This window comes from Ischnura elegans, chromosome 11 (genome assembly GCF_921293095.1).
Source record: "Ischnura elegans chromosome 11, ioIscEleg1.1, whole genome shotgun sequence".
Lineage (NCBI taxonomy): Eukaryota > Metazoa > Arthropoda > Insecta > Odonata > Coenagrionidae > Ischnura > Ischnura elegans.
In genome coordinates, this window is record NC_060256.1 from 30,950,816 (window position 1) to 30,977,940 (window position 27,125).

Below are 27,125 nucleotides of genomic sequence, written 5' to 3' on the forward strand. Positions count from 1 at the left end.
TCTTCTCTCTATTTTCATTTAGTATTCCTTCGAATTGAGGCGAGATGATGGATAATCAAAATTTATAATCAAGACCGAGTTCTTTCACTATCCACAATTTTGCACTTAAATGACTTATATCTTGTGTCTAACACCGTTGTCTGTTATGATTATCTGATACTTTGGAGTGTGAAGGTGATAATTTATTTATTTTCTCCACTACCGAGCATTTTTCTTGCCACTTCCTTCCTCCCACTTTGAAGACAGTGTATATTTGGTGATGCTTCTTTACGGATATACATTCAAACATAAAATTACAAGCCAATTTCATAACAACTGTCCACTGATTGAAAATTCAGGAGGGTGGTGGGAATGGTGGTCACGGCCATAGAATTGAAAAGTAGAGATTTATTAATTCTTCGAAGAAAAAAAAGCAAAAAGCAGTGCCTTATTGGCAAAACAATTTATATATTTCCAAAGCATCAAATAGTGTAGAAATATTTTTTTATAAAATTGCTTTTTACGAAATTATAACTGAGTAATTGTGGGGAATGAAATAAAATTTCCCCCTTGATTTGAACCATAACAATTTGTGATAAAATTGCCCACTCGATAATTCAATAAAATTTCCTCCCCTGAAGTTTGTGATTATTTTAAAGAATTTCAGAGAATGTATACGAAATATAAAAACAATCGGATTTAAATTAGGTGCATTGCCCGTTTGATTATACTACACAGAATAGTACATGTGCGCTTCCGTTGCCCGATGTTATAGTGTTTATTACTAAGTTTGTATATATGTACTTATGGAGTAAAACTTCCACCGTGAAATATTTCATCCTTGTGTCCTCGTCCATTCCTTCCGTTGGTGAGTGGTGAGCTGCCCCAGTGCCATCTATTGGTTACTCTTGTGGGCCAAAGCAAAGGGAGTTTCCTGTGTATAAACCCCCGCCGAAATCATGGTAAATGTAAGCGTCCTGGTAGCGACTGGTAGAGCACCTGGCCGGCAACCAGGAGGTTCTGGGTTCGAGTCCCAGTCAGGCCGTCTTTTTACCCTCTGATTTCCGGCTTTTTTTCCACCTACCACAGCACCGTTGTCCTTGTCCTTTTTCTATTCCATGTTCCTATCCCTTTCTTTCCTTACCTGTGAATTTATTTGTATGTATATATATATATACGGTGATTTGGTATTAAAATATATATATATATTTTAATACCAAATCACCGTCCCTCGCTGCTTACTAGCTTGCAGTACCAGAGTAGTTCATCATGTTCTTATCAAACACTTCACATTAGCAATTATGTTTTGTATTTTCGAGGTTTTGGTCGAGGACAGCAAAATATTTAACTTCCTTTATCTTTAAACTTTGAGCATTGTTTAATACTTTTAATCATTTTTATAGCCTCAGTTTAAAATTTGTAAATCTGTCATTAAATAAATTAAATCTCAAACACTCAAATTAAGACAATTTATACTGGTATTGATGTGAGTCTTGGGTACTTTTTGGGATGTCAGAGGCATCTAACTCCAAGTGCTGCAGGAGGGAATAACATTTTTGGGTAATGACCCTCTCTTGGTCCTGTGGGAAGAACTTGAAGCGATCTCCGCCCATTGGGATTTAGTGGTCCCAAATGTAGGCCCCTAAACACTTGGATGGGTTGGGGTAATGTAAAAAAAGGGTGGCTAAAGAAGGCGTTGAACCGGTTGACCACGTAACCATCCATCGCGAAGTGAATATATATGTATTCGTCACTTATTCATTCGCCATTATCGACGACCCTTTCCCGACCCAGGAGCAGAGGATCATGGGAAGGGTCTCAGACCCTTTCAGCCTCCACCCACCGCATGGGGGAGGGGGCGATAATTCCCGTTCCGTCCGCAGGGAGGCACCCTAATCGCCGTGGACGCCATCAATCTTGTGCCGGTTGGACATCGCATTTTGCATTTTGACCCCCGCGTTGCGTTGCCTCAAAAGCCCTGCCGCTGGCTGGTCCAATCCCTAAAGCAACGCCACCTACCGTGTCTCCGCGCAAACACCCTCCTGAGCTCCATGCTACACACCCACTCCCCAGACCCTTACACCAATACGAATCCGTTCCCTAGAGAAAGGTGTCAGCAAGCTTTATACCATCTCCTACTACGTGTAGCTTACGAATGATTTTTACGATATCATCCATTTTTGATAACCAACGTCAATTGATTTTACAACTGCAAGTCGGTATATCCGTTGTTGAATGTAGTTGAATCATTAATTGAATTGAATATTTTATCGATTAATGATTGAATAATTATCTGCATTATTTTCTGGTAATAAGTATCTCCCCTTACGTGAACCTTACGAACGAATTTTACCATCTAGTTTTGATGGCCACGATCAATCGATGTTGAAACAACGCAACGGGTCTTTATATCCATTATTGAATATTATCAAAGAATTATATTACCAAAAGAATTGAATATTATTCGATGGATTAATATTTATAGTATTTTCTATCAATACGAATTTTTCCAGCGTGTAGCTTACGAAAATTTTGATCATCAAGCTCTAATAGCCACGATCAATCGATGTTGGGACTTCATGTCGGCTTATCCATTATTAAATTTATTTGAATCATTAATTGAACTGATTATTGTATCGACCAATCGATGGATACATTTTTGGATTACTTTTATGTGATACACATCTCCTTCTACGTGTAGCTTACGAACGTTTTTATCATCTAGTTCTAATGGCTGAGATCAATCGATGTTGGAACTTTGAGTCGGTTTATTCATTATTTGAATCATTAATTGAACTGATTATTGTATTGATTATTCAAGGCATAAATTTTTGAATTACTTTCTTGTTATATTCAATGAGCTGAACTAAGATTTATACTTATGTTCCCGGCTTATCATTATTTGTCCCAATTTTTCTGAATTTCTTGTTCAGTGCACATTATAATTAGTGCTTGGTGTAACAAATGAACTTTAGTTTATTATTTTTTAAATGAATTAATATGAGATTTATGGAAGTTTCAATGCTCCTACAATGGACAAAACCTATTATAAACTTTATATTTCATGCATGTGATACATCGGTTCTCATGAGATACTTAGGCTGACTGAAACATTGAAGAACTTAGATTACTTGTAGATTACTTTTATTATACATGATGAGGCCCTCCAGGTGCCACTAACTCAGCAAAGAGTGCTACCACTTTTGGTACAAATGTTTTGGTAATGAAGTATTACAAACAGATCTCTTGCATTTAACACGGAGAAATCGCTGGGGCCACTAAGAAGGGGAGCTTGGGAAATGGGTTCGCGAAAAACACATTCTTGAGTGAGGTCTAGAAGAGGAGTGTCTATTTCTGTGAAATGCATAGTTGACACAGCGTATCTATGAAGAGTATCCATGACGATGTTTTTTCCATTGCTACTTTCCATCGGCAATTTTTATAATTGTGAGCACAAAAAATTTTCGTCTCAAATACAGAGATTATTTTTGAATTTTTTAAATGTTTTTCTCACCATGAAAAGTTTATTGTGGTCGACTTAGCTTATTATTCAAGGTATTGAAAATTAATGGCATATTTTGCTAGTCTCGTATTTTTTAAGTCCCATTACCAACCTTAGCATGGATGCCATTGCTGCAATTTAAGCGATAAATGGTTGCAATTCTGGATCATAACTATTTTGGCAATGATACACATGCAAAAAATTAAAGCAAAAAATATGTGGAGACAATATACAAGCATTATTTCATTTATTTCAGAAAGTATTAATTCCTAATGATTTTTCGAAACTGTTTTCAAGTAAACATATTTCATTGATATTTATGCTCTATATTCTGAAATATTTCTGAGGCACCTCGAGCCTGGTTGGTGTATCAGATTTAAAATTTAAGCCCCTCTACCAGCCAAAATCCAGTGGATAAAAACGGCAGTATAGATTTTAAACTTATGAAAGAAGTGTTATGAACGATACAATTCGAGAAAAAAGTATGACTCCCTGATACTTGATTGCCCCTTTTGCGTTGTGCCTACATTGTATGAGCTGTAGAGATGAAGCGAAAAGTACGATTGTGATGTGTTTTTAGTCTCTTCAAAGATGGCCTCTGTACCACCGAATTATGTAATTTAATCATGGAAATAATAAAATTTTCTTTAGTTTTGTTCAGCTCACTATATGGCCGTTGGGTGGCTACCAAGTGATTTACTTGGACCTGGTGTACTTGGTCACAGCCTTGAGGCCCTCAGACACGGCGTGCTTGGCCAGTTCACCGGGGAGAAGAAGCCTGACGGCGGCGGCGGTCTGCAAATCCCTGGAGGTGATGGTTAAGCGGTTGTTGTAGTGAGCGATACATTTTGTGCTACACCGAATTTTTAATATCGAAATTAGTTGTTTCATCAGCACTAATGACGATGGAAACGGATTTGTCGAAACGTCGACAGCGATGGATATTGAGATTACCCTGATGAAAACCCGGAAAGAATTTGCTGCAACTATTCGCAGGGAAAAAGTGAAGTCCTTCAAAGTTGTTTTACTAGTGTACAAGACACTCCGTTCTCCTCACTCTCAGGGGATAATTTAGTACTCCTGTCCAAATGATATCCCACCCTCCCCCAAGAAGGGGCTCTACCGATGACCCATTGCCACGACTGCCATGCCAGTACCACAGAGAGGGCCATTTGGCCAACACCTCTTCATCATGCGTGCGCCGTGTAACCCCTGCCGCAGCCAGCTCACATAACGGGCACGCCCCACGCGTGTTCTCCACACAATGCAACGAGCCTTGCAGGGGCTCAAGACAGCAGGCAGTCGATATGCAGGTATCACTCACAGATGTGTGTTTGTGGTTAGTGGGGATAGCCTGCTCTCCCCCTGGATAGATGGACAGTCGTCTTTACTTTTCCTTACCGCGCTCTGGTTTATCGGTTCACATAACAATACATGTGTAAAGTTAGTGGTTTTCGGTGGTACTTGTGGAATTTACTAACAATTTTGGATGAAAAACTCAAAGTTTGTTTTTCCACAAATTTTTTTTATTAAAACACGACCATGGTTTCGACGGTTAACAATATGTTCTGGTCCAGACGGTTTCGTTAACTGTCGAAACCATGGTTTTAATAAAAAAACTCTGGGCAAAAACAAAGTTTTTGTTATTCATCCAAAAAGTCACATATGTATTCTAGATGCAAAGAACTTAATATTATCGAAAAGATCGGATCCATTTTGTTTTCATTTCCTTACGCATTGCATTATTTTTTTATATTTTAACGCCTTCAATTTGAAAATTTTCAGGCATAAACCATATACCCAAAACAGTAACTGCTAATCCGAATATTCCCTTGAGGTGAAACGGCATTGTTCCATGTTATAATAACGAGGTATATTCTTCCTCATTGATACATTTTAATCACACCTTTATCTTACAGTAAATAATCCTATCGTCTTTAAATGCTCCGGGTATGTAATGCTTGCCCTAGCTTGGATTTGTCTGTTCCAAAAAAAAATTAATTTAGCATGTTATTTCTTCAGGTGTAATTTTTTTAAATTGTGATAAATACAATTTTACTGCCTTACACAGCCTCGTCCAGCACCAAACCCGAGAAGATTTATCAATCCTAATAATGTCTCGGAAAATAGGTCTGACTGCTTTAATTATAAAAAAGTATTATAGGTTTCATGATTTCCTAGGTTAAATTTCTGCAAAAGTTCTTTTAATAAGGAAATACCCTCAGGGTGATAAGTGATATATGAAAATGAACAATCCCGTCACTAGCACAAATGTGAAGAATTCATTTGCCTGTGGCTTTTATAAGGTCGAGTTCTTTCCTTACCTTTCCAATCACACCTGCGATTTGAAAATGGAATGAGGGATAATCTTCAATTTTTGGTTTTTGAGACCCTCGAATTATGATCCAGTTTACTCATTGATGTTTTCAAATTATACGATTCAAATTATATTTATCTTTCATATTTATAGCTTTTTTAGCCGTAGTATAGAAAGACACACAACCCTTATCCAAAATGTATTCTTTCGTGCAGCGTATATAGTTGACTAATGATAACGAACGGTATATTCTTAAGACCCTTAAAAATTTAAGTTGAAAACTTAAGCTATGAACGACTAATACGCCACCAAAACAAAAAAGGTTGAGAGGTTGCAATGCTTCTTCTTCAATACCCAATTGCTGCTGGGGTCGTCTCGCATGAGTTGTATGAGTGAATGCAGGGAAATGTCACCATCAGAGGTAAGAACACAGTCCCTGATGAAATTATTTTCGGATTTCATTATCTCCAAAAATTGTTTAAAAAAAACATGGTTTAAAAATCAGACACATGTTGGATCCTGCCCTAAAATTATGCTAAATAAAATAATATCTTATTCACCCCCTCCACTTTCAACCTTCTACTACATATACTCCCTCCACAGAAAGAGTATTTTCAGTCTCTATGAAAACATTGACCTGCAACGGCCACGAAACGTCGGGATGCGAGGGTGGTTGTTTTTCAACCTCCAACAGCTCATCAAAAACACCATATAGGCGACAGGCGGGTTCTGCGCTGATAAGGCAATTGTGCGTTCTCCGTACCACATTCTCTCAACTCATTTCTGACCTTATTTAGGTCAGAAATGACTTGAGCTTGAGGCTTAAGGCTAGTAGTAATCTCAATAACTACAATGTCTCAATTGATTATTCCGCCAAGTGTGCACTACGGAGAGACAGCCAGAAAATGGCTTCAACATTGACATGCCTTGACCTTAATATCGATAAAAGAGAATTTTTTTAGTGCAATGTAGCTAGAGTGTGAAACAGTGAGAAAAATTGCGTATATTCCCATTCTAAACAAAAGAAGAGACATGCTGACTTCTAGAAGTGTTCTGATGCATGACAACGACCATCATCTCAGCGCAGATGCAGTCCAACTTCCTTGAGCAATTTCAATGGGAAACTTTCGATCACCCACCGTACAATGCCGACCTACTACCGTGTGACATCCTCCTTTATGCTGAAATGAAGATTTGGCTTGGATGGAAGGGTTTTTAAACGAGCGATTAGCTTCAAGACAAAGGCAAACTTCATTGGATGTCATTGGCGGCAACATCCTATTGAGACGCTATAGTAAAGCATGTCCACAGGCACGACCAATTCCTTAATCGCCGAAACGATTATCTCGAAAAGACACCACAAGTGTGCTCAACATTTAACATAGACATAATTTTAATTAATCACTTCGTTTTCTGTTCATGAGCCATCGGGGGCTGAAAAAAAATCCCTCGTAATACTGAAAAACGTGGGCTACTCCCGAAAAACATAAAAAAACAGCTACAATGACCCGCTAGAGCTTCAACGAAGACAATATTATGTTTTAAGCAGCTACTATACGCGATCAAAACCAAAAAAGAGGGAATACGACCCTTTTGAGAGGATGTGATAGATCCTCTTATTGCTGCTGCGGACGTCTCACAGTTGTACGATTGGATGCATGGACAGGGAGAGGGACCGAACGTGATGATGATACCGGGATTGGATCTGACGTCTGTTAAGGGGGTTCGCAAAGCGGCCGTGGGTCCGAAGGGGGAGAAAGAGGGTGTCGCCCTGCCTCGTGTTTTGCGTAATTATGGGGGCGGAGTCGCAGAGTCCCAGAGTTCTCTACGGGGGAGGAGGAGGAGGGTGTGAAGTGGGAAAAATGAATAGGACAGGGGGGGGGGGGGACCTGCGGTGGAAAGGGGTTGTTTTATGGGCGCGTGTCAATGGGGAACCACCGCGTGATGATGAAGTGAAGACAGTAGTGTGTTCCGTTGACAGAGGCGGCGGTGGTTCGTCTGGCGAGGCGATGAGGCCATTGTTCGACGATTGGCGCGACATCTCCCGGGAGAGGAGGAGGTCGTTTTGCCGCCGTTGGAGACTTCGACGGCTGCCAAGAGAGTCACTCAGTACCGGATGGCGTCCATCTCGTCTCTTTGCGATGCAAATGTGTCTCCGACGCCCCTCCAATGAGCCCATCCTACGGCAACCAATCACGATTGCCTCCTTGCTTAAACTCTCGCATCAGTCAACACCACCTCTTATCCATGATAAAAACTTTAAATGGTAATTTCCAGACTTCAATACAACACTCAACTACCGACCATGATTTCAACATTTCATGTAATTTTCAAGGAATTGACAATATTTGAATATTGAATTTGAAAATTAAATAATATGCTGAAACCATGGTTAGTACTTGAGTGTTATTAAAGCGTGGAAATTACCATTTGAAGTCTATTATCATCGATACATCTAACTTCCACCAAATCAAACCTGAAACGATTTTATACCTCTCTTTTACTTATAATTAACTACGCATGCTGGTATAGATAATATTTAATGTTTCTAATAACTTTATGCCTAACTTTGTGATACCTCTCTGCGATGGAATATATAAATTATCCACTGAGCTAAGTCATTACATATGATATGAAGAATAGATACTTTGCACAAATATTCACATAAAAATGAATAAATACTCATGTTCCACTTTACTGCGCATCATGTGTAGAAAAGTGCAAGGTATCTTTACTCCATATTCAAAAATGGATTTCCACGAAGTATCCACCACCACCATTAATTTCACTACGTATGATTTAGTGACGCATGTAATGAACAATACTAAGTGTAATATGTTATTTTGCCAAAAAATTTACTATTTATTTAGCACATTAAGATCGGTTCGTAGTTAGACCTACTTTCACTATATAAAATTAGTAATAATATTGTTACGGATAAAATTCTATGGATCTATGGATATGGACCCCAACAAATCAAAAATATTTACCGTAACAAGCTCATACTCTGATCAATTCTCAACGGGAATAAATTTTTGTAAAATGTTTTTCAAATCGGCTTTCCTCGTACAGGGTTAAGGGTTAATATAACCCCCTTCTCAAATCGATTTGAATTTACAAAATCGATCAAATGAAAATACAGATAAAAGTATGCTACTGTTAAAAATATTTGGTAGCCTTTGAAGCTACTAGAAATAGATTGATCATGTTGATATCTGAAGATTCTACGGACAATTCTAATTCCTATTCTACTGTCGTTTGGGGAAATATTCTAGGAAGAATCGAGTAATTATTTCTTAAAACATCGGAAATTATTGAATTTCAACCGGTAGTAGAGACGTAGACGTGCATACTTATGTTTGTCGACGTCAAAAAGTCAATTTCTCCGATTTTTTTCGGGTAAATTTGAGGTAGCACCATACACATTGTTTGGTATTCTGATTTCTGTGCAGCTGACGTTTGAGAATTATTATAGAAAGAATCGATTTGCTACTTTTCAAATCATAGGAAGTCATTGAGTGTCAACTCGGAGTAGAGACGTACACGTATATTCCTACGATATTCGACATCAAGTAGCCGATATGTTAGATTTTTTTCCAGAAAAAGTTGAAATACTATCGTGTGTATTGTTTAGTTTTCAGTGAGTTTTTTTCTTCGTTCCATTTTTCCCATAAATCGCGTACTTTTGTTGTTTCAGGTTTTCAGCGTTTTTGCGACTTTTGAGAGAATAAATATAGGAAATGCGACCATAAATGCGCCATATGTTTGAGCGAACGAAAAGAGATATGGCCTCTTTCCGTCCCTTTTTGCCCTTGGCGTTTTATTTATGCCTCCTGCGTTGTATATTCAAGCTGAATTTTGATTCGGCGACAAAAAGTTGTTCTCAAAAGTACAGCGGGAATGATTTTTCATTTCGCCATTGAAAATTTATTTATGACTTTTTAAAGCTGAAGGTTAAGGCAAGCCGTGTGTAAAATCTTGCTGAAAGATGATATATCTGGACGATAGAGGGTATGACACTATTGTCCTCAATGGAAAACGTTCGAAAAAATTCACCGATTCCATTTTTTTCCAAACAGCAACAAAAGCATTTAGATCAACATAAATTAATCATTAAATCGCATTCATGAATCTCCAAATATCCAGGCCCCCTGTGAAGACTTTAAATCATGCGATTTAATTTTTTACGTAGACTTATTTTGCTTGTATTGTCTTGATTTTTTTCACAGGAAACTGAAATTAAGTCATCTTTGACGATTTTTCTTTTACATAACTTGTGCATCATTCATTGGAGCTCTATTAATTATTTATTTAAATTCTCTTATGCCTAATGGAAGGTAAATCCAGTACTATACAGTGCAATAATGCGAGCGCTTTACAAATTGTTTAGAGCTGAGAACCTGCTCATTGCAATAGTTACTGTTCATTGCGAGAGTAATATAACTCATAAATTAATAAAATGTTTTTTACGCAAAAAATGCAATTGACCTCTGACTTTTTAAAGCGATATTCTATTGAAATATGGACAGTTTGAAGTCCACTTTGCGTCGTAGTATTCACTTATGCCTTAGTGAGACGATCGTGGCAGCGAGGAGATATTAAGAAAACTTATCCTCCCAATAAAACCTAAGGAGAACGATATCCCCTTTTAAAATTTCCTGGGAGCATAATATAGACCTATCTCAGCCTATATCACAAATACATGCTGTAATGCCGATCATAAAAATGAAGGCATAAGGTATTGTCTATTCCGTGACATTTGATTCGTATAAAACTTACAATGTTATCTTTAAATTTCCAGGGTAATTGAAGAGAACCCTTATCACTGTTGTTCTCCGTTTCCAATTTGGAAATCAATCCTCAGAATTTCCCAAGATGTATTTTTTATATATTTGACAATCAGTCAAACTTTGGCATAGTTTTAGTCTGTATAACCTAAAAATTAAGAGGTGATTATGTTACATTACGGTTGTCGCCAAAACATAAAAAGATTTGAAGGAGATTAAGGCAAGTATGGAAAAATGCAAGTGTGGAAATATGGCCAGGTATCTGCTGAAAATCAAAGTAAAGGTAACAGCATGAAACCAAATTGAAGAGACCAGGAATAGCCTTAAACAAATAAAATTATATTTTGAAGAGGGGAAAGGGTTTTGCTATTAAAGAAGCTGACCATTCCCTGAAACCAGAGTAAGAATGATTTTTTTCGCAAAAGAAATTTTTTACGGATTGATATGTTGATTATTTTGGCAATTAGCAGTTACAAATGGAAAGGTACCTGATTCTCACAGCAACTTAATTAACATTCCGTAGTTTCAATTTTTGAATGTATTATAATGAAATTCATTACAGTACAAACTTCCATTTGAATTTGGTGCGTACGTTTATGAAGCTCGATCTTTCGCATGTGAAAACTGGTGGCTCTGGCTACGTAATTTGTATTGTCACTTTATTGGCTTTTTCTCTCATTTCAGGGTGCATCTATTTGGTATGAAATTAATAAAAATAAGTGATTATAAGTAAAAATTCGTGTACGATGTGTGCTCAGAATGTTATGGGAATTTTATTTTTTTGAAAAAAAAACTTGTTCGTCTGAATCAATGTTTTTGCCTTAAAAGAGATCCATCTAAATTTTTATTAGATGTTAATGATCTTTCACTTTATCCCCGTTTTCATCGGTTATTGATGTGCTGTGGCGTTCGTCATCTTAAACTTCTTCACGACTATTTTGGTAACGCATATACCACTCATAAACTCTTATATTCCTCATAGCAGACTCACCGTAGGCCTTTTTTTATCATTTCATACACTTAATTTGCTATTCACACTTTGCTCTGAAATCATTCATTGATCAATTTCTGTTAACAAATGAAAATTGCCGGGCTTATTGAAACACGTCTAACCTTAGCGGCTTTCACAGACAAGTAAAAAAGTGAATACAGCTGAAATTTTAATAGTGCTCCATATATACCGATATGATAAAAATAATTTTGACAATCGCAATTTCATAACCCGCGAAATTTAAAAATTCCTTTTATTTTCCTAACACACCTCGTAGTAAATGGGGCTTTCGAGGTCGTTGTGCAGTAGCCAAATCATGTGAAATGCTATTTAACCCCCTTAATTTAATGATTAGAATTTTAAAGATATTTTTGCTTTGTACTAGAACGGTTAAAATATCCCCAATTCGTTTTCACTTTCTACTTTTATTAATGTTTTCATGATTACAGGTTACCTAATTCTAAATTTTTCCGATCGAACCCTCCAAACCTGCGAAATTTAAAAATTACCGTAATTTCCTGAAAACACCTCGCGTGACCGGTTGAGAGGGATGGTGCGTCTTCTTAACCCACCAAATAAATCGATTTCCACGACGACTCTCCACGAATAAAATACTCCCTCCATTCAATCATTCGACTCTCCCTCCATTCTTATCGATATATGTATTTTTTACCCTCCCTCTACCCTTGCACCGATTCCACCCTACCTCCATAAAAATCCCTCCTCCTTCCAAACCAACCCTTATTCTGCCCCTTCCCTTTACATTCCCTCAACCCCCTTACATTTCTCTCTCCCCCATCTCCTCATTTTTACGGCTTTCCACCCCAATTCCCGCACCGCACCTAATTTTTTCTGCTCCCACAGCTCCTGATTTTTATTTTCAACCTTCCCTCTTCATTCCGCCAATTCGAAATCATTTTTCTGTCCTCCCCCTATAGTTATTTCGTTTCCTTGCCCTCAACACTCTCCCAATAATAATGCCTCCATCCTCGTTTCAATAGTTTGTTTTCGTTCGAATGAAAATTTGGCCCAACACCGGCAAACAATCCAATTTTACGCCGTTTTCCTTTTAAGAAGATCACCTGATCCCTTCATCTTGGAATATTTACCCACGTACTCCATTTAATAAAGTAGGGAATTGTTTTCTTGATACTATAAAGCTTGAGTTTTTGCCCACATCATTAGAATAGCTGTTACAGCCAGGATACGAGGAGTGATTTATTTCAATATCCCTTAATTCTACTGGAAAATCATATTTTACTGTAGTACAGTAGAGCGTATTCCAAAAGAAATATTGCGGAAGTTACACAAATTGCTGTGAGCTAAGTACCTCCTCATTGCAGTTCTAAGTGTTCATTACCAGCAAAACACAACACAGGAATTCGTAAAAATGTTTTGGGAGGAAATAATTCAACTGACCGCTGGTGGCATCAAAATATAATATGTGGTGAAGTTAGAAATAAGAAGTTTGGAATTTCCATGTTTTGCAGTGTTGTGTTATTTATTTTTCTTTTCTTTGCATTCTTCATTTCCATTTTAGGGCAATATATTTTCTCTATGAGTTTTATGAGTCTGTTTTGTAAATATTGTTTCTGTTTTTGCACTCCAGCTGTTGAGTGAAAGGATAAAAAGAGGAAAAAAATGTATGCAGAACAGCACAAAAATGTATTAAAACTTGAAATTTGGGATTGTATGTTAATAAACGACTCGGCAACCTTAAAGCGAGGCAAAAGTCTCCAAGGGTGGCCAATTCCAAATCTTTGTTTTGTTTTTATGTTATACATTATTTTTATTATGTTAAATTCCTCAAATCCTCGTCAAATGTTTCTCTGGAAATGTAACTTTGTATCTATATGGTGTGGTTTGCAATAATTATGCAAACGTAATTTTTAAGATTGCATTTATAGCTCGGGAGTGGGGATAGATCATAAGCGATGGGCAAAAGAGTCCCAACTTCAAATCCCGAGTGAGGGCTATCCGAGCTGCTTTGAATTTTTCTTTAAGAAATCTCGGAAAAATTCGAAGTAGCTCGAGGATGAAATTTTTCCCCTCCTACCTTAAATGCGCGAAATTCACTCGCCTTCAGCTCAGCCTGATACCTTTACTTTCATCTATCCAGATAAACCTTCCAGATAAAACGCTGAGTAAATGTGTTAGTTATAGCTTATCGCCGCGTCTGCTACTGGTTATGAATTTAATGAGGCCTAATTTAGACGCTCGCATTTTCTTAGCTGTCGTCAAAAAAGAAGTGGTGTGCACAAAGAAGTATTTAAATTACAAAGGAAGTTATAGGAGGTGTTCAAAACCGATCGCCTCCATCGGATTATTTGCAGTTGAACGGAAAAAGCGCTGCTGAATTTACACAACCCGCAGTATACCTTCCAAGAAAAATGTCATTTTCCGCGTCGTTTTTTTTTTGTTCAAATTCTCCAAAAGGCTATCGTAAGGTGTTTCTCATTAGCCAAATAACTTATTTTTTATTCTTCTTAGGGTACTACCAAAGTGAATATAACCTGACATGACACCCTTCTTCTGCCTCAGGTTTATCAGTGTAACCTTCCGGATACTTCAGAAAACACTTTCTTAGTGCCTCTACGAAGCAACAGCTGATCTCAGCTGTTTGAGATAACAGGAAGAGATTTTTGATGAATTTTACTAGTATAGCATCTTCAATTCCTTCTCTGTTGAATTTAACGGTTACCTTTCCACAGTATATTTATAACTATAGGCGTGTATATATACTGAAGGGATCTTCTAGGAATTGAGGAATCGAATCGAGTCATCACTAGTTTATACCCATGTCTATAGTCATACTCGTTGCAGTAACTGCAGTATCACGTGTTTCAATGGGGAACACTTGCATATCTTGTCCTTCCTGTAATCCGCACCTCGGATAGGCGGTGACAGTGCTACTTAGGCCTTATCCGTGACATGTGACCACACATCAATCAGAGCACTTCTTCGTTATCGGAAGCGAATGATGAATTCAAATATTCACGTTCGACGTTCATGCAAAGGTAAACGGTTGAAGCGAAGTGAGACGGAAGAGTTGATGATTGGTAAATATGCAAAAGGAGGAGGAAATTATTACTCTGCGGGCTTATTATTCTCCATAATATATCTGAGAAACCTTGAATGAAATTCATCAGATGTCGTTTACATGGAAATGTTAATGAAATTTGCTGTGGAAATAAATTAAAAGGGTTTTTCTATATTCTCTAATTAACATGATTTACCATTTTCAGGACAACTGATTGAAATTCTTCCAAATGATACCCAATATATGACTGTGTTAAGAGGAACTAATTAATGACGTGCATGTATTCTTTTGTAACGTGTTCCTGTTTCAAACTTTTAATATTATCTTGAAGTTTTTATAGTACATACTTTTAGTCAATTGCTAGCATTGGTAATTATGGGATCATTTTAATAATCCAACAAATTGCAAGGATATTTTGCCGGTAAATTTTTCATTGTGAGCAGCTCCGCTGATATATAACGTAAAGAATGTTCTTAGCCATTTCCATTCATATGCTTTCCCATAAAAATTTATTAGAGGTTCCATGGTTTCCTAAGTTCTACTCGTGAAAAAGTTCTTTTAAAAAGTAAATATCCACGACATTAGAAGTGGTATATGAAAACTAACGATAAAACAACCATGAAATTGTGAAATTCATTATCCAGTGACTTTTATCTGGTCAAGCTCTTAACTTGCCATTCCAAACAAACCATCGAGTTGAAAATTTTACTTATAAATCTTCAGTCATTGGTTTTTGAGATCCTAAATATATGATCTAGAGAATGTATGATTTTTTCTTTAATTTTTAAAATTATATAATTCAAATTATATTTATAATTCATGTTTATAACTTTTTTCTGTCATAGTGTAAAAATACACACAACACTATTCCATCATGCTTTCTTTCCCACAGGAATTAATGATTGCCACATTTTTTTATTTCGTCGTTCAATTTGTCGTCACTACAGTTCTGTTTCTTTCTTTTCCAGAGATTTAATCGATTTTCCCGTCCAATTTCCACGGGCAAGAGAGAGTTAGCCGTGTTTTTCGCACCATATATCCTCGCCAAAATTTGAGTAAGTTATTTTCTTACTAATCCTCGAATCATATTTTTGGGCGCATGTAATTCTGCAGTAACCTTCTACTCAAAAATATGCTACTAAGCAGATGTATGTTATTTAAATTCACGCGACACGTTTTCTGCATGTAGCAGGTATGTAGCGCGGAAAAATGTTTTGGAAAGCTCATCAAAATGGTGAATATTGTATATTATGCAAGAAATATTTAGATAAACCTTATCTTCCAGTAGAACCATCATCGGCAGGACCAGGGATTTGTAATCTATACACTAAAGATTTTTCTCCAAAATGTATGGCTTGATTATTTTCGAGACTATGCAATCAGGGACTCGCTATTCAAAATGGGATCAGCATATTTTCAAATATATTTAAAAAAGTCGACTTTAGTGTTGCCTTTTTGCCATAAATAAATATTGCTTTTGACTCAATTTTTAATATCATTAATATACATCTCCCAACAAAATACTTTTTATCTAACTCTTGAACTCCACAAATGAAAAAATTTAATATTTCATGCATGCTCCTCCTGACGTAGGAGAGGAAAGTTTCAGAAGGTTAAAGTTATTTTGTCCATTCTTTTCGTGGGAGAACATGGAAGTAAATAATAATTTAATGTACCTACTTTGTACTTGAGCAAACCCTTAGAGGACGCATTACGCACCCTGACCAGCAACATTTAGAGTTTTTATGGCAAAATACTTGCAGCATAATTTCACTATCATTTCGCAAATTTGAGGTATTATATTTTTATAAGGGCCTATTTATTTCGGTTCATCGGTACTTCGCACATTTTACCTGCGGAGGTGGATAAGAACGTTCGTTTTCCGCAGTGTGCCCAAAGCTGTCGTGACCACGTCTGTTCGTATTCAGCACATTACCACTAACCTAAATTTCCCGACCACGAACGTCCAACTTCTTATATTTCTGCTATGCCAATGGCAAAATGTCATCTCTCTGGTCTTAAGCAGGGATATGGGGGTGGTACTTAAAGGCAGAAAACATCTTGATTTGTAGTGAAAAAAATGTTGTAACTGTTCGAGGTATATAATAGACATAACTGATCAAACCAAAATCAAATTTTTACTTTCTTATACTTCGGAATAAGCATGAAATATTAAAATCTTTCGTTTTTGGAGTTCAAGAGTTCGATAAAAAGTATTTTGCTGGGAGTAATATATCATTTAAATTGAAAAATGGGTCAAACTGAATGTTTATTTATGGCAAAAAGATAACACTAATGATAAAGTCGACTTTTTTAAACTCGCACTTTCTTAAACTTTTAATTCCTGATTGTCAGTGAAGTTTTAATAAGTCGAACAGCAATACCGCAAAATCACAACTCCGCACTATGTAGTACACCTAGCATTAGACCTAGCAAGAATATCCCTCAAACAGCTCCCACACCCGCTCGGAACAACTAGCTTCTGGTCATTTTGCGGAATGCAGAAGATCGGATGAGTGGACCTTTTTTCAACCCTTTTTGACAGTCATAAAAGGTGCGAAATGCGGATGCAACCTTTTTTATTCCCAAATAAATCGAGGTATTAGCGTAAATATTAAAATAGCAATTTGCCAAGATATTAAGAATGGACCGGTCAAGCGGAGAAGATGCTTGCACGTAGCCCGGGGAAGGAGGGGGGCTACTGCCTCTTCCGAAAATTTTTCCGACATAGAGACTGCCTACCATACATCCCCAAGGAAACAACTAGCCCAGGGGCACTTGTACTCTCACTTTTTCTTAACTATTAATGGAAGTGGACTGAGATCCAAAATTTTCGCAAAATCGGAAAATTGTAAGAACTACCACCGGAGCCTTAAGTTTAAAAAAATTTCAAATAATCAGGTAGGTTTCGGAAAAAACGCATAAGGAGACTAAGCCATTATAACTACGGCCGCCCGTTCCGAAAAAACAACGATGGTAACAACATTAAAATAAGTAGCGGCCACATACAAAAATTTCATTTGGAGCCGAATATCATTCGTTGGTCTAGCTATTTTTGCAGGAATAGAAGGAATAATAACTTTGCTATTTCCACATGGTAATTTATTGAGACTTTTGACACCTTGACAATGTTACGCTGTAACGAAACCATGGTCGGTCTAAATAAATTACCATATGGAAATAGCAAAGTTATGATTCTATCTATTCCTACGATTATGGATTTCCACCAAGTAACGCCCGCTACTATTAATTAACTATTTTTGCACTATGTAAAGGACATTAATAGTGTAGTTTTTCTAATGTTGGGTATTGAGTAATGATTACTTGTACAGGCAACCTGCATATCACCCAAGCACTCTGCCTTACCCCCAGAAGCAAATTTCTGATTACGTGCCCGGAGCGATGCGTCTTTCCGAGAACGTGACTGTGAGGTATCGGAATTAACTTTTGCCTCCATCACCTTGATCAGAGAATCCACGCGTGTAATCCTGGGAGAAGAAATGTCACCCAATTGGATCATCCCCCCACATACATGCTCTTCTGGACATTCCCATCGCGCTGAATCATGGGGCGGCAAGGGGGCAAGGGCCTCCTGGACCTCACCACCGCGTCCTTAGCATTCAAGGATGCGCTCGCTTCCCCTTCAATTTTTTTTTCTCCCGCTCTTGTTTCGTCCCTTGTGCCAGCGATTCTTGCTCTCTCCTCTCTCCTGGCAGCCTCTGGACTCCATTTCACCTCTTCACACGCAGACACCAGACCCCCCCCCAATCCTTACACCGGCCATTTTTACACCACTTTCCATCCGACACAGCCATCAGAGCGAGGAGTGTTCATTAGTGTCCATTCAGGGAGCGATAGGGGACGGAGAAGTGAGGGGTACGTTGACGGGGGAATTCCGGGGGGGGGGGGGGGAGATTTCAGGGGGTTGTATCGTGGAAGAGTCAGTCGCACGAATATCAGGAGGATGCAGACAGGGGGTGAGACTCTTCGGTGAAATGACGAGGGGTAAATGCTCTGCGTAAGATACATAGGAAGTGAGAGAAAAGGGAGTATCGAAGATGACGCATTGCGATGCTCATTTTCCTCGTCGCCAGCTCAGAACAAGATGACTACTGTCCGTACCAAAGGCATTTTTCACGCTTTTAGATTTTTAAATGACGATATCTATTTTTTTATATTAAATGAAAAGTGAAAATTTTCAAGCGCGCGAAAACGCGACGGCTACGTATGAACGCTGGGAAAAGCACGTGTGACGTCATTCTGGTTCCCGCTTTCACCGTGTGAGGTGACCTTGGGGTGAGGCTTTGAGCGCTTATACGATGCAGGCTGCTAGCAGGTAGCAGAGTACCCGGATAGCAGGTAGCGCTAGGCTTAAATAAGGATTATATTCAATCAAACGAAGGAAACTTTCCGATCTTAGGCAGTTTTAATAGGTGATTATTGAGATATGTTTCCCTGAGCTCTGTGCCTGATGCATGCATTAGTAATCTCAAACAATGTAAAACTCCTGACTACTCGTATAGAATCTTGGTCCCTGTGATGTCACGTGGAGTGGCATCGCATGGGCGCCAAACTGGCCTTTTTCAAATGAGGTTAAAATTGACCATTAACATTCGCCTAAACTGGGATTTCTAAAACCAAATAATTTGTAATTATGAATAAACTAATGTTAGGTAACGAATCGCAATCAATGCCTTTCGTTTTCTTTGATGAAGGAAACTACCCTATTATCTGTCTGTATATTTGCATATCTAACATCCATACTATGTCTATTAGGAGTATTTCTCTGATATCCAATTGAGATTTCAAAATTTCTTTCTTTAAATTATTTGCTATAAAAGCATTCGCCTGAAATCTGTTAATTTTTAAGTGATGTCATATGAGATCGCCGAGAGGTAATAGGTTAAGCTATTCTCATTATATTGGTACAATTACTTTCCTTGTTGTATTGTATTTTGATTAGTATTTTTGAAATTTTTTAACCTTCTACAGGTATGGGTGCGTAAACTAAAACATTACGGCTTTTTAAGCCCGCCTATGTTAACCTCAAATTTAAGCGTACATTACTAACTATCCCAGGCACTTATAGCAATAATCTTAGCTCAGGAGTGAATACTGGAAGAGCCAGTCACAAGAAAAGTCAAATTTTTATCAATAATTTCGGCTTAACGTTGCCCAATGTTTAAAAGTTGAGGTTTACTAAGAAAGGCTAAAAAAACTATTCTTTTTCAGTTTATGCACTTACAGCTATATTTAACTGGAAGGGTAAAAAAATGATTAATTATATTTTTAAACAGCTATATTAATCAATGCATAATATAAAAAGAAAGTAATCGTTCCAATATCATGAAAATAGCTTTAAGGGCATGGTTTCTATAAGCGTTCAAACTCCAGTCTCTATAATTTTGGTACGAAGAGTACTTAGATGAGTTACCAGCCTTTCCCTTTAAGGCATGATTTTTACTGTCACTTTGGGCGCATTTTAATTGTAGTTAACTTAAATACGTAATATTTCCTCTGAATTGATTGAGCACGTCGCGTTTTATTGTTACAACAGCATTCTCAAGTGTTGTAACAATGGAACGCGTCATGCTTCAACAAATTCACTGGAAATATTACAATGTTTCGTTAAAAAAAATATTAATAACTTCCAGCATATCTTGCCACATATCATGGAAAAAGGAATTTAATCGGTTTAAAAAAATATCTGCCCTGCATTAATAAGGTGAGAGCGATCTATTTATTCTCATCATCAACCTTACCGCTGTGAGGAAGGGCATCAAAAAGTCATGAATTTCATGCATTGTATCAACGGTTCCCAATCGATGGTACGCATACACCTTGGGGTACGCCGAAAATAATCGGTGATGGCGGACGCCAGGAACTATGTATCTCTTAATCAGGTAATATACATGCATATTATATTTTACAAAAAAAAGTTTCTATTTATAAAATTATTTATAACTAAAGGTGTCACTTACCGTAGTGAAATTATGTTATAAAACGTGCACGTTACATTTTTAGAGGTGCAATGTTAATTATGTGCATATAGAGGGGCACGAAAAGAAAAAAGGCTGGGAACCGCTGCATTATATAATCGCATCATTATATATCGTATGTATTGGTTGAAAGCCCTAATTATAGCTTACTTCGCCATGGTAATCGGGTCACCATGCCATTCAACGACGCGATTGGCGACTTTTTTTATACTTATATAAATACGCAGTGGGTGAAAACACATCCAGAGGCCGACTTGAGGTCAATGAAGTATTATTGGCGCAGTAACAAAAAGATACGGCCATCAGTATCACCCGCTATTTCGTTTATATTACGGATATGCAGTGAGTTGGCGAATTAAGAACCAATAATTAGATCACATTAAGAAAATCGTAGGCAGATTGAATTACATATTCGTCACCTTAGATGTTAAACCTCGTAAATCAAAAATTTCATAAGCATTATATTTTTACGCCAGTTGTTGTAAAACCTCGTATTTCGTATAATACAGCTGAAAAAATAACTCTTTTTAAAATTCAATTTAATGAATTTAAAAACCAAAAAAGTTGGTTAGATGTTGTATGACATGAAAAATTAAGTTTTTTGTTCATGCTGTAAATTTTGATATTTTTCATTTACGAGGTCATAAACTTTAGGCGATGATACCCTCTTCTTCGGAGTATAGTTGAAACTGAATCAAATTTATTTGACTTCCGGTCACCGGTTCATATTGGCCAAATTTTGCCTAAATACTTATCCATTATTCTAACTATATCCGTTATGAAAATTGTAGAAAATTATGCTTTAGATAATCGGCCTCTATGATGGATTTTATCTGAAGTAAAACCCGGAAGGAATCAGTGGAGCTCTAACTTTCTGGGCTCGGTCCGGTCTTACTTTACTGGCTATCAACCTTCCCAGATTCTTTAATTAAGAATTGAAGGATAGGGGAATGGACTCTTTTTCCTCGTAGCAATTCAATTTTTTGCAACTCATCCTCCGGGTGTGAAATTCCTTAACACCTTCCTGGGACAAGACACCTCCAAAATACGACATCTCATCTTCAGCTACTTCCCTCACATGAGTTGAAGTTGAGTATTCTGTAAGTTAATTGAAAATTCACTTTCAAATCTTACGTTTAAAAAAAATGTAAAAGACGGTGGATTTGTGAGCTTCATTGCATAAATATAGCAAAATGGATAAAATCATATTTGAGATAATTTGCGGCTTATTTTTCGAATTGCGAATTATGTTCATATTTATGAAGATAGATCATTCCCTTTCAACCTGTCGCATTTCCTTTTTGGTGAAGTATTATCTTCTGACCATCGTAAAATTTTCTGGGCATTCATGCAGGCCACAACCATTTCCTGTATCTCTAAATAAGACTTTCACCTCCAGGAGATTCAAGCGGAGAAATATGTGTATGATACTATAGATAGATACCTATTTCGTTTACTGAGGGGCGTGGGACTAAAGTCAAAGTCTAAAGTGTTCGATTCATAGAGGCATGTTTGTACGAAGCATTTTATATAACATAATGGTAAGGGAGAGGAAGAAGTATGTAATAAAGCATTGTATCGTACCTTAAATATTTAATATAGCATTGTATAATATACAATGTATGTAGGTACTATAGCTTCGCTCCTACCGAAATGCAGTGACGTTCCCTGAGCACGACTTCCCTGAAAACGGAGCAATTTCAGCTATCACCAAGTGAATACACTGCCTCGGCGAAGGCAGTGAAGTACGTCCTCACTTATTTTGCGGTTTTTTGTGGGAAAACTAATGTAAATTTGGCAAAAGGAACACTAATGAAACATCGGCCACCGGTACTCAGATTCACGCATCGTTGTAGTATGGAGATGTAGAGTTATTGTTGAATTATTATTGGCCATACACTTTTTCAAGCGATTACGTTAACTAGAAAGTTGACATATTCATTGAGGACATGTTCACTGGTGTCCATTCTCAAAATTTATTTAAATCTTCATTTTGATATTTCTCATTTTGTGTTCCGTATTTCTTTATTGCATTTTTCTTTTCTTATTGAGTGTTATTATGGAGCATAAGCTCAAAGTTTTTCGTTGCATAGGAAGAAAATAATTTAGGGACTCTGTAAGGCTCAAAGAAAATATATTTAATTTTTTTAGTCTCTTAGAAAAACGTTGCTCTTTTATAAAATTTCATTTTTATATTGTAACCTATGTACTTTTCGCCCCTTTTACCTCTGAAGGTGGAAATAAATATTGCTTTTATCAAATCTAACCAATTGAAAAAAAACGATCCTTAAGTGACAAACAGCAGACTAAAAATAGTGAGACCTAGAAAAGTGACGATAGCAGGCTGCAGGTCTTTGCGAGTATGTGGTGGGGGGGGCATAGCCCCTTCAGCGAGGAAAAGCGAGTCTATTTACTATATAACCCAGTTTCCACCACTGAATTTCTGACTGACTGTTTCATAGAAATATTTGGGGTGAACGAGACGAGATACGATAAAAAATCATAGAATCGTCGTACCTCAAAAATCGTGTGAAACCCGGGGAAATTTTTTCTAAAAACTAAATTTTTTATCTGTTACAGTGTTGCCATTGGCTCTACACCTCTTCTTTTAGAGATCATTTAGGGGCAAACAAATCGATGGTAATGAGGAATTAGAACATTGCGGAAAAGCTTGTTAATGGCACTAAAGTCACTGTCGCAGCCATTAGTTTACACCTCGTACCAGCCTAGACGCCAAGAACTGTTTGCTAGTCCTAGGATTCAATTTAAGTAGGGTTACATATAAACGAAAAAAACTATTCTTAAGATAAAAACGGCAGAAGAAAATTGTAAGAATTGGGAACAGAGAGCAAAAGCAAGTTTAAACATGTCAAATCATTCTTGTACGGTGAATGTTACCCTTGTTATACGTTGACTAGTATCTTGGAGTGTAGGTCTTTAAGAATAATATGCAATTTTTTTCCAACGTTTCGTTATATTTTTATACCTTCATCAGGTCTTTAATATGCCAAAATTATGCTTTAATATGCTTTTATATTATTCACTTACTTTATATATAATTAATAAGTAACGGAAAAAGGATCAAAGGAAGTAAGTTTCATAATAACTTCCGACAAAAACGCTCCTTTTGGAGCATTAGACATGGAAAATTTAAACAATAATCCGAGAGGACACTTTGCACATATTATAGCCCTGATGAAGTTATAAACATATACCAAAAAGTAGGTAACTAATTAACATTTAATTCTTAAAGACGTACACTCTAAGACATAATCAACGTTAAAACTTGAGATCAAGAGAAATGGGAAAATAAACTCAATTTACCCTCGGTATAAGCCAGTGGCATAACTAGGAATATGCTTTGGGGGGATTAGAGGGGTTAGTGGTGGCTCCCCCCCCCTCCCAGGAATCAGGTAGTTTAGGAAAAAAAATGAAAAATAGCATGCTTGAATATTCATTTTACATCATTTTGGGACATAAAATTCAATTTAAAGCAGATGCAGTTATTAAATATCAAATCCAGACAAGATTTTTTAAATATTTATTTTATTTCTCTGAGGGTTTGGGGGGAAAAATCCCCTCAATCCCCCCCCACAGTTACGCCACTGGTATAAACGATTCCTGTCTAACTCCGCAAAGGTCCCTACAACTGCTAGTAGTAGGATACCATGTATGTTGGGAGATGAGCACTGTCGGAGGGGAGGTAGCCATTTGCACGCAATGAAAGCCTTATCTCTCCTTCGGTTCGTACGCAGTTCAAGTGTAGCGTGGTTAAAGTATCTTCTCTGGGAAAAACTGCTTTCTCGTCTTTTCTCGTGAAAGCCACGGTCGCCAAGAAACGATGGGAAGCACTCTTCTCCCATGGTCATTTCCTGCGAGGAGCTGGGGAACCCATTCCACACTGAAACCGATCTTCAAGATTATAATTCCGCATCGACATCGATGTATCGAAGTCTCCGATCATTTATATCAAAGCAAGTCCCTACTCACTGTATGGTTCCCATAGAAGCGAGCATTTGGCTTTATTTACAATCCCAACTACTGATGTCACTCGCTTGACCGTTATACACGGTTGGTATTTACGTTGAGGGTGCGACATCTTTATCATTACCCATTCCTTGTTTTAATGCAAAAATTTCTAAACACTGAATTTGAAATAGTTTTTGGCTAATTGGGACAATATAGACATCTTTATCATTACCCATTCCTTGTTTTAATGCAAAAATTTCTAAACACTGAATTTGAAATAGTTTTTGGCTAATTGGGACAATATAGACCGGTGCCTTTAGCTGAAATTGAATGGTTCCCCATTAGTACCAAGAAAACAGCATATATACATACACGAGTGATGAATTATTTTATGCGTGATTGATTACTTGAGAAATTTTGAAATCTATTAGCTAAACTGTCAATATGAAAAACACTATAATCATAACATTTTTCTGATATTCTGAGACTAGAGTAAAATATATTCGTCTTTTTCTCAATATATACGTTTAGGAAAGTGTGATTATAGGCTCCGCAACGGTAAGAGAGACCATGAAAGAAGATACATGCTCAGGATCAGATAAAGACTCAGGATTGGTTCAATAGAGACGGATAATGTAGTAAAGCAGTATCTAGTGTTTAAAAATTACAAACCTTCACATAAGCATGCCATCATCGATGCGGGGTCCGCTTTATTGGCTTGCTGAAACAATGAAGCGGAGAAAACTAAGGGTGATTCCACGATAAGTTCTGATCTAGGAGATTTCCCCGACAAACGGTTTCCATTAATATTCAGTGGCCCAATAAACCGGTATCTGCTGTATTTTCCTTATTTTAATTCTATAATATAAAATTTTTATGGATAAGAGATGAAATGCCGCTGAAGAATGTATGTACTTTTTCTTAGTAAAAACTTCTTCAGTAAACTTGCAGTTGTTAAAGTAAAACTTCAAATATAGCCTCTGATAGCATGGTATGAATGCATAACAATGCAGTGCATAGAAAACACGTCACACCAGTAATGTTTTGGTAATGTAATATTTACAAAAACAGGAAAATAATTATGAAATTCATTCTGGGTGTTTTCAGAATTATTTTAATACTCTAGCCATATAGCTATGTTAATTAGCTTAAGCTATTGCCCTAATAACATAAGTTAACGTCATGAAGTAAAATGTGCACGCCATGCAATGATGGATTTATTTTCAAAATATTGGTCCGTATGGTAAAGAAACTAATCTAAAAACTCTTCATAAAAGTTTAACTTGCTTCAAGATCATGCGAGATCGAGCATAAAAGCAGTTGTTACGTTGAGCAGATACTCAATGAAATCATAACTGTGAGATATGGCCCACATAAAACCAAATTTCATTTATTTATCTTTAATTCTCCGAACTTCAACTGGATCGGGTCCTTTGGACTGGATTCTTTGATTGCGGAAACATCGGAACATCGGGCACTCGATGCGATTTCCTTACTTGGGGATAGACTGATGTATTCGCGTGGGATGTACGATGGAAAGGTGATGTGAAAGAGGGTAAGCGTGTGAGAGGGAAGATTATTAGAGAGGCAGGAGAAAGTTTGGAAGGTTCTGAGCGAGGAAGATGGATAAAAATACGGTTAGAGGGAATAGAAAAGATTACTGTGAAGGAAAAATGTTATTGAGAAACCGAGGCTGAGCAGTAGAAGATTGACGGGTGAGAGTATCAGTTAAAGTGTGTTACAAAAATACCATTTTTTTAATAATTATAATTGCCTTTATTTGCATATACGAACTTGGTCCTTCTAAGCCATATGGCTTGTCAGAAGGTTCCAGTTATTCAATACAACATGTGGCACATTGAGAGAATAGCATTTATATTACAACTTTCAACTTCAACTTTAGAGGCTTTTAAACAAAACTATGATAATTTAATACATTTTGTACATTTCAGATTAAAATAAAGAAATTACAAGTTTATAATATCACTTATTAACCAATTTTTCACTTTTCTTTTAATGTCAGCCGAAGATGTGATATTGCTTAAAGCCTTTGGCATACAATTAAAGGTATGAGATACAACATACTTCATCAACCTTTTACCTTACATGTTATTATAAAGATAAGTTTTCAATAAAGGACTGTTGCGTTTGTCCATAGAATGTGTATTATTACATTTAATTTTGTGCTCATTTTTGAAATAGTTCTCTATAATAATGAGGCAATTCAGCATTTTATTCACAGTTAATAATATATGATATTTAGTACACAGTGATTTTAGGTCAGAATTACAAAAATAGTTCAAACCATCTGTATCAATTAACTTCAATATTCTCTTTTGGTTCTTTACAATTGTGTTTAACAGAGTATTTGACGCCATTCCCCAAACAGTGATCCCTTATCTTAATATACTCTGCACCATTTTTATAATGGAATAATTATATAAACAATAGAGAGAAGTATATTTGGGGTGATTATGAATAAAGGTGGGAAAAAATGAAAATTACCAGCAATTGAGAGTAAATCCTTCTCGGATTTCATCC

General features: G+C 36.9%; 1 long non-coding RNA gene across 1 annotated transcript in view; it reads left to right on the forward strand.

Annotated features, from left to right (window-relative positions):
• The window catches only part of LOC124167852, a 485,114-nt gene that overhangs the window by 182,667 nt on the left and 275,322 nt on the right, over positions 1-27,125 (forward strand). Inside the window, exon 3 of the long non-coding RNA XR_006866775.1 lies at positions 15,585-15,671. This is a non-coding gene — a long non-coding RNA (uncharacterized LOC124167852). The remainder of the gene's footprint in view (positions 1-15,584; positions 15,672-27,125) is intronic.